The 9,401-nt window shown below is 34.2% G+C and overlaps 1 long non-coding RNA gene across 1 annotated transcript; it reads left to right on the top strand.

Annotated features, from left to right (window-relative positions):
• Positions 1-4,615: 4,615 nt before the first annotated feature.
• On the top strand, positions 4,616-6,033 carry LOC143557805 (uncharacterized). The gene is made up of 3 exons (XR_013139634.1): positions 4,616-5,019; positions 5,709-5,881; positions 6,003-6,033. It is a non-coding gene; the product is annotated as an uncharacterized LOC143557805 (long non-coding RNA).
• The last annotated feature ends 3,368 nt before the right edge of the window (positions 6,034-9,401 follow it).

Below are 9,401 nucleotides of genomic sequence, written 5' to 3'. Positions count from 1 at the left end.
AGGTCTTAAAAAAACAAACAACCTTAATTATGCTCGTGTTTTCACAAAAATATGTATATATAATCCGTCTAACCAAACACATTGGTCGTCTTTTGAGTTGTTTGAGCATTTTCCTTTTATACTAATTACTTTGTGTTTATATGTTCGATCAACAGAGATAAAACATAACGAATCAACTCATTCATAGGTAAACTAGCGAAGGCATATAAGATGATTGATAATAATACTTGTGGTAAGCATACGACAATCTGTTCAACCTCTATGTGATTATCTCTGTGGTAAGATAGTAGATCAGATTTATAAAACTCTACCCTATCAAGTAAAGTTTTGTTCTCTTGGTCATATACAGACCGTTCAAATGCATTTAGATACAAATTCATCCATGAAATCTTTATTGCGCTTGGATTTATATCAACCCCATAAACCTGTAAAACATTATTTAAAAACTTATTTCATTTAGTAATTCACCCCAAACAGACCAACATAAGCTTGAGGGATAAGAATAGCCATAAACCTGTAAAACATTATTTAAAAACGTCATAAAATGGCATGTCCGAGCTACTTGACCAGGTCATACCATTCAAGCAGCATGTGGTAGATTCCAAAATGTCCCAAAGCTGCCAAGAACAACCAGAAATCATAAAAACGATTGTTTTGTCTTCTAGCGGGCTTTATGGGCTTGTTTTAACCTGTTTTATATTAGGAAGGGGTGTTTAATGATATATTTAAAAATCCTAAACCCTATGAACGATTTTTAATAATCATTCCAGCCTTCCAAGATCTACAAAAATCGAAATAATAAGAAGGAGAACTTCCAGATCGGAGTTTCGTCAACTGGTTGTCGGTTTTGCTTCTTTTAATGTTTGTGATTTCGTTTTTGAGTTTTAGACTTTGAAACAAGTTCCAATCAGTTTGTAATGGATACCTTGAGCTTAATTATGATTATTATCTGCTGTTAGTTCATAATGATTGGCTAAACTTGTTTGAATCACCTAGGTTTGATGTTTAACGGTTAAAATTAACTAGTTTAGGGTGCTTAACAAGTGGTTGATTGTTTTTCTATTATAAAGTTCATATTTTATGATATTATTCCATGTATACCCACTGCCATAGATGTATCTCAGGTTGCATGCTGCCCGTGTGGTTGATTATTGCATGAATTAGTTTCGTGTAGGCGTTAATTGCTTGTTTCGGTTAATACTTTGTGTGTTGATTGATTGTGGTAGGCATACCATTAGGGTTTGTGTTTCTTGGATCATTAAAGTCAGTAGGTTCACCACCTTTGAGTTGGACCAAAAACTTTGGTGTCAGCTTATCTTGCTAGTTAGTTGATCGGGTTAGTCGTTGCGAGACCACGTGCAGTTTTCCCATTGTCAGCTAGGTTAAGTTTGTAAGTTGAGTTATGTTGTCTTTAATATTGAATTACCCCTCTTCTCGTAGGTTTGTAATTAGCTCGAGCCTTAGTGAGATCTGTAACTTAGACATGGACCAAGTGACGAGTTATTAGGGTACGTAGATTAACAACCATGAATTAAAAGCTATCTAGACATCGTTAGGGTTTTCTGGTAAAACTGACCGTAGGCACCCGGTTTCCTCGACCTCACCTATGTTAGCTCATCTTTAGAACTCTGTTTCAACCACATGTTAGCACCCGTGTCATTTTACGACCGTTAAGTCATCCTATACCTAGGTGATTCATTTTCTTATTATCGTTAGTTCCGTTAAGTTTCACCGTTAGCTAAGTTAAGTTAGTTTAAATAATTAAGATAAATAAATATATTATTTAGGCAGGACTTAAATTAGGGTTAATTATCTGAGCCGTTCTCACGTGTCTTTGTGTTCGACATCCGGACTTCCATTAGACTGTGCTGCTACGCGACCGGTACACTTGCCGTTTGTGTGAAGTTTAGTTATGATTGTTTATTTTATAAATTTAAGACTTAGTGTTAAATTGCGAGAATTAGTTATTAATATTTATATATAGCTTTTCGCACATCACCATTCGTTTTTACAACCAAGCTCAGCAACCGTCTTATTCTTAAAGATAGAGTTTGGATGTCTGTTTAACCCTTCAAAGAAAGTGAAGGACTAGTTCTCTAGCATAAAGATGATTAGTATCGCCATCATTGTTTATATTTTTTTCTAATTTGGTCACCTATATTAGCAATAGAAAATACAGTCGAGTCCAAGGTTGTACATATGACACTGCTGATTAACAAAAAAGCCATGAAAATATACCTAGAGCCATATGTGAATACTTAACAAAAGAGTATCATCCTTGTGATTGTTTATGAATACCCAACTCCTGCTGGTGATTCAAGAAACAGCAAATTCACCACTTCCAAAATCAAGAATCAAGATTATTCCACCAATTTCAAAAACATAAATGTATGATTACAAACTCTTAAGGCTCATGGCTCATCACCTGTGCAATAAAAAAGTAATCAATTATATAATTATTAATCTAAACAATCATGTTATTTTTATCGTAGATATGTACAAATGTTAAGCTTTTTCTGTAAGTAATATCTTGCATATAAATAATATTTTATCTATTCGATTCACGTTATGTTTTCTCTATAACGGGTCGAACACGTTATGTGTAATCACTAATGGGAGGAAATATGGCATTACAATCCAAAGTATAACAAAAATTATACCACTATGAAGTAAAATTACAAAGTGTTTCAAGTATGTTACATGATTAAAAATCATTGAAGATATTTATTTAGGAGAATTGTTGGGTACCTAATTGCATATAAAACAACAATATGTATCTTGCATCAGGGTTAACAATACCACCTGAGATAAGCATCCTTATAATATCCCATTTTCTTTCTATAAACATGCACGGACAAAGTAACAACCAAATAAAACACAAATTCACATATTAAACTACAATTTGGATAAATCCGTTGCAATTTGAGTGTTCCCTATCACAACCCCTGTTAATGTAAAAGATAGTTAGCTAATCCACCTATGGTCAAAATTTTGACCTTAAAAGTTATAATAATCTAGAGTGAAAACGCATTAAAACCAAAATTAAATTAAATCCGTGATACCTGGACGATGAACATCAAAGCAAAGATTATATTTCACTGGTTAGGAATCCATTGAAGCATTCGAGAGCGAGGTGAAAAAACCTTTGATTTGGAATGATCCGCGGCTGAAGGTGGCTTGACTGTAAACAAATCGGCGATGATCAGAGAAAAGAGAATCATATTGATTATGGTTTTTGGCTCTATCTGAGAAACACGTTTCAGATTCAGGTTATGTATGATAAAACATCAAATCGGGTTCGGGTAAACATCAAACCTTGTGTGAACAACCATGAGCAGATGATACCACCGAAATTGGGCTCAACACACTCCAAAATTGGGTTTAATTCCACAACATGCGTGGATTTAGAGACATCAGGTGGATGAAGGTGAAAAACATCATGACGGATTAGGGTTTAGAAAGAGGTGAAAATTTTAGTTATACCAAGAAGAGAACACATGAGCGTGATTATTGATCTAGAGGTTGAGAATAAAGAAGGGGAGATGTGTTGAAAGCGAACAAAGATATTGTGCTGCTATCGGGTTTCACAATTAAAAAGAAAGATAAAAGGGTTATTTGGGTAGTTGAGATTTTATGATTCGTGTAAAGAAATGGGTTAAAACTGGGCTAAATCAATGAGATTGTTCCATTTACAAATCAAACAATCTGGTAGCACTAGAAGGAGTTGGGAGAGACGTGAGAGCGACACTTAGGATTATATGGTAGGCACTACGGAGAGTGTTCCATTTAAAAATCAAGCAATCTGGTAGCTCTAGAAGGAGTGGGGAGCGACGTGAGAGCGACACATAGGATTTTATGATAGGTACTACGTGTTGCTCTCATGTTGCTTCCCACCTCCTCTAAAGCCGCCAGATTGCTTTAAATCTGAATGCTGCCTTCTCATTCACTCCTTTAATTTCGTGGATATCCATAGGATTGTGAATCCGAAAATCTCAAAACGGGTTATATCCCGCTTTGTTCTCCATCCTCTTCACACACTCAAAAACCCTAATAATCTCCATACTCTCTGCCGATTGATCTTCACCAATCTTTGTTCAATACAGGCCACCGAGTTTTGTGTTTTACGGGCAAGTAATCAGCTTACACCACCGCCGCATGTGGTGAAATCCTAACAGTGTCTTCATCAATCGCACATCTTTAGCACCACATCTCTTCTAGTTCAGTACATCTTCATCAATTTCTAAAGGTAAGCATTTACTCTATGATTCCTATTTTACACGATCATTTCTTGCATCTAGGTTAAATGATTTCACCATCGTCTTTTATGCTTAGTAAAATTGTTTCTTGATTCAAAGGTATGATTCCTGATTGTCAAGGTATTTCTGTATGTTAATTGGTTTAAATTTAATGTTAATTTGTTTTTAAATTATTCCTGGTTGAGGATCCGTACAGATGGGAAAGAAGATGGTGCTGTGATGGCGGGTTATTCGGACCGACTTGGTGAAACCGATTGTATATTTATATATTTACATTTACAAAGACAGTTATGCACTACTGTTTGTACCATCTGCTTATAATTGTAAAGCACTCACCGCTCTTTCTTCCAATTGATTTCTTCCACATACGTTCGGAGTCATCACCTGTTGTTTCTTTAGATGAAAACCATTGTTTCCAGCGAATATATATATTGTTTCCCACCGTCATCAGTCATCTTTCTACTTGCTCTCACCTCTTCTTTTCTGCACTACACTCAGCCGTGACGCCACCACCATCGCCGCTTCGACGATTTCAACTTACAAACCCTAGGCGACGGTCGTATCGATTTCGATTCTACCGATGCCGGGTTGCAGCTGTAGCTGTCGCCGGGTTTCATTTGGTAACCCTAGGTGGCGGCGTTGTCGTCCGTTGGGGGGCGATGGCGTCACGGTGTTAGTGGTCCGGTAACTGCTCCTCTGAATCCTTCCGCCATGGGTTTGTATGAAGATGGTCTGCGTGTTCTTCAAATTAATTGGAGTTTGGGTTAGTTTTTTTTGTCACTTTAATTCTTGAGATGGTTGGACTTAATTGTAGCTAGGTTGTTCATTTAGCTGTTCAGTTTGGCTCACATTTGTTATGTCCAATGTTGGTTGTTTATATTAGCTTTTGAGTTATCTGTATTGTATTTCCTATTTAGGTTTTCAGTTTTTTTGATGCATCATTAGGTTGTGTATGTTTGTTATCTTTAACCTATGTTAACATAACTTCCAAGGTCAAGGTGAAAAGGTTCAGCTATCTAAAAAATATGTCAAATACTTTTAGTTTGAACACTGACTTAATATGTAAAAAAAACATTTTAAATGACTTTTAAGATCACGTGAAATGACTTTTAGTTATTTTTACTTAATGCTTTAAATCTCCTTACTACATAACCACTGTAAAAGTGGCTATCAAAATAAAACATAATAAATTGTGTCCAGCGCTTAAGTTTTAAAATTGAATTTGGAGACATTTTGCTAGCTGTTACTACTAACTGGCTATAGAGCTGACGTACATAATTTTTTTCCTGTTTTCTCTAGAGGATCTAATGACTTTGGATAGTGATGCTTACTAATATTATTTATTGGGTATTATATTATTGAATCTTATTAGTGTGTTTATTATCTAATGTTCTTACATGAATTTGGAATATAAATGTAAAATTTGAAGCTTGATATTATTTTTGTTTGCAGGCTTGAAGCTAAAATGTGTGCTGAATGACATATATTTAAAAGAGATTTTATGTCACCGGCAGATAAAGAATGACTCGAGAAGGCATTGAAGACTGTTAAATTTTCTCGGGGCAGACGCGAAATTCTTTATAGAAAATAATGAAGAATGAGTCAAGACAATTTGGCGAAAAATAGTAAGTTTAAAATCTTTTTTCCGGTACATCTTGCTTACAAACTGTAATTTCGTAGTCATAACTAAGTATTTAATTAAATATGCTAACAACATGTCTTCCGTACGCCTTTCCAACACTAAAGTATGACAGAAGCCCGTTCTACCGAAAATGAGCGTCGTTAAAAAATCGGCACTGCTTGGTCATTGGTCAAGGAAAAGAAATTTGTTACCTGTCTTTAGACATGTAAGTTGGATACATACATGAATATCTATATTATGAAAAAATGATTTGTTAAAACTCATATCTATTTGGGCTTAGCGCAGGGCGATACTATTGAGGCAACAACTGACTTAAATGACAAGAGGTACTATAAGTCAATTATCAACAATAAAGACTATGCCCATAGTCAAACATAAGGCATCTTTGAAATTCAAGGAAAAAAGAGAATTTGACCCCATTTCAACACCAGCCCACATACTTCTGATTTGCTCCCTATGATGAGCAAATGGTGGAACCAAAACTGACTTGCTTACAGGTATATTCATAGATTAGTTCATAATTTTCATCTTCCCATATGTACGAACTACTCTATAGAAACATAAACCCATTACACATTTATAATAATGCGGGTTATACGCGCGGAGTTGGTTACATGCATGCCGGCAACGGTTATGCGTGTTTGTACTAATTACTTGTCCGGCGCTGTGTTACGCACTTACTGACACTGGTTACGTGTCCAAAATGGAACTCTAGAATTGATACATTACAAACTGACTGAACTTTTAAAAACAATTGTTTGATTTTTATTAAATTATGTTTGAAAATGAAGTTTTCATCCCAAAAATTATGACAGCCGTTGGCAAAATGCACAATATGTATTTTTTTTTTTAAACTTATGCTACCATGCTTTCAAAACATTCATTGCAGCCATGGCAATTAAAAATTTATACACACAATACTTGACACTAAACACTTACAACAATGCCAAAACTGACAGATTATATTTGCTATCTCATGAAAGATTTTTAAAGGGAAACATGCAAGACACCAATGAAAGTCAACCAAAAGGATATCAAGACATCTGCATATGAAAACTAACAACGGATGTCGGCACATGGTGATGGAGGTATATGTGGATCCAAATAAAGATATCTATAAAACCGATCTGACATATCAAAAGCTATCAAACACGTCATTCTTATCAACTTTGGCCAGTGCGGTCTCACCTAATCACTAGATTTCTGTTCCAACGGGATGTTCTTTTGTTCTGTAAATAAATTACACCCTAAACTTTTAGATGGTCATCCCTTGAAGTTCTGACAATGATACATTTGGGTTGCTAACATCTCCCAGACAAAACTAGCTAGCGATCTTTTGTAATTAGTTGCTACAAGATTTTGTACGAACTCAAAAGACCCTCAAATATGATGTGAAAAGGTCTATAAGGTTACTATGTAAAACATAAATTATACAATCCAAACATGTGAATACTTTTGTTAGTGCTATTCTAAACCCTATCGCATGGCAGTGCCCCGCAACGCGGGGGGTTTACCCACTAGTTTATATATAATTGCACTTAGAAACTATTTTAATTGTTGTTTTTTTGTTATTGGCTTCTCTCAAGTTCATTACTTTACCGACATAGTGACATAAAAGTTTGGTAATCTAAATCTGTGAAGTTTCATACTGATAGTGGCAATAATCGGAGGCCTAGTCATAAATAATTTTAGTTAAAATATAATTTTATATATGTGCAAACAATTTACAAACAATCATAATTTATATATAGCTCAAGAACTAGATATATGTATCTTTAATCCCACTTAGATGTTTTTGCAATGAAAATTACCGTGCCATATCCTTCTCTTTTGAAGTAATATTGAATGGCTTAACTTTTGATGTGTATAATGCAGAAATGGTCAGTTGAGATTGCAATTTTGTTTGGTACTAACCTAAAGCGAACTTTTTAACCCGCATAAAATTACCCATTTGACCTGTTTTCCAACATGGCTTCCAGCCCATTTTGACGCATATATATCTTACAATATTTCAATACTATTCAAATGTTGCACGGGCTTTGTTGTTTCATCTAGATTAGTCCACAAACTACGTTCACATTCGTAGTATGTGAGAATTCGCATGAGCATGTCGGGCTGAAAGCATTAGTCTCTCAAAACATGGTAAGATGCTAAAATCTTATTCTTGCCTGCTTATATATTTACTTTAGGTAAGTAGACTGCTCATGATCAAAATCTGTAGTAATTTTTTTATATAATTTTTTATTCATCCATTTCCCCCCATCGATATAAATTTCACTAACTCACATGATTAATTGTCATAATTTTTAACTTAATTGTTACTGGATGTTTTTGTTGTTGTAGTTTACGTATAGTATTTAATCTAAGATATATATTACTATGTTTCCAATAACAAAATTTTGGCCAATGCATTGCATGAATATATTTAAAGTCCTATTTTTGCTTAATAAAACCAAAAATGCCCTTACTTTTTTTTCAATCAACATTTGTGAAAGTAAACATATAAGTGTTTATAGGTTTCTTACTTTTTGTTAAGAAAAGTTAAAAAAAAATTACATGATCTGTTTCTCCCTGTTATATACAAATTCTCAGTATGGACCGACAAACAAATAATAATGTATTCATATTTTACTGGCCTTATAAATTATTGTAAGTTTCGAATCTGGATCACTACAGTATGATATCAACCCAAACACGATGTTAGTGCGGAATCCTAACACCGTGGTGATTCAAGAACGAGAATACGAAGAAAAATATAATGTAATGAACACAATAATACTCCAAATGCACACGATTATATTAATAAATCGTCTTGTACATGAGATTAACCAAAATCGTTATTTTCTTTCTAGATGGTGGCTCTCAAAGTTCTCAACAACTACTAACCCTAAAATGATTAAACATGCTTTATATATAGTTAGCATTTACAAGAGGCCCAAAGGCCAGGCCCATATAAGCCTAAACTAGCCAAACGAAATCCATAGGGATTTCGGTGTTACTAGACAAAACCGAAATCTTTCGGTTTTACATCATTATAACCATAATGTAATTCTTCAACTCGTCCTCGTTTATTTCACTTCAGTCTTGATCATGTCGTGGCCTTTTGATATACGTCAGTCAAACCAATTTATGACCCAACAATTATGTTAAGAAAGATCAATCAATTGCATTATATGCATAACTGAATATGTTAATACACTTTAAAGATTCAACTTTAAATTTGATGTAGGTGATGCGATAAGTAATGCTAGATTGTTTGGACTTAATTTTTTAGTTTTAAAGGTGCAGGTTAAACAATAATTAGTTTAGGATCACATAGACTTTAAAACGAAAGCAAGCCGATCTGATTTATGTTCTATTTCTGACCCAACAAACTAACTTGAAACGTTATAAATATGCAAATTTAAGTAAAATTATTTTCAATCATACAATTAATAACATGGTGTTTATATTCATACATTTAATTAAATGTAACAAAAAAATATTGTTCTTGTTCGTTAGTT

The sequence above is a fragment of the Bidens hawaiensis genome, unplaced genomic scaffold (genome assembly GCF_021521415.1).
Source record: "Bidens hawaiensis isolate Kalapana, Puna unplaced genomic scaffold, B.hawaiensis_p1.1 tig00019197_1, whole genome shotgun sequence".
Lineage (NCBI taxonomy): Eukaryota > Viridiplantae > Streptophyta > Magnoliopsida > Asterales > Asteraceae > Bidens > Bidens hawaiensis.
The sequence above is the reverse complement of the archived record's forward strand: the minus strand, read 5'-3'. Positions and strand labels throughout refer to the sequence as shown.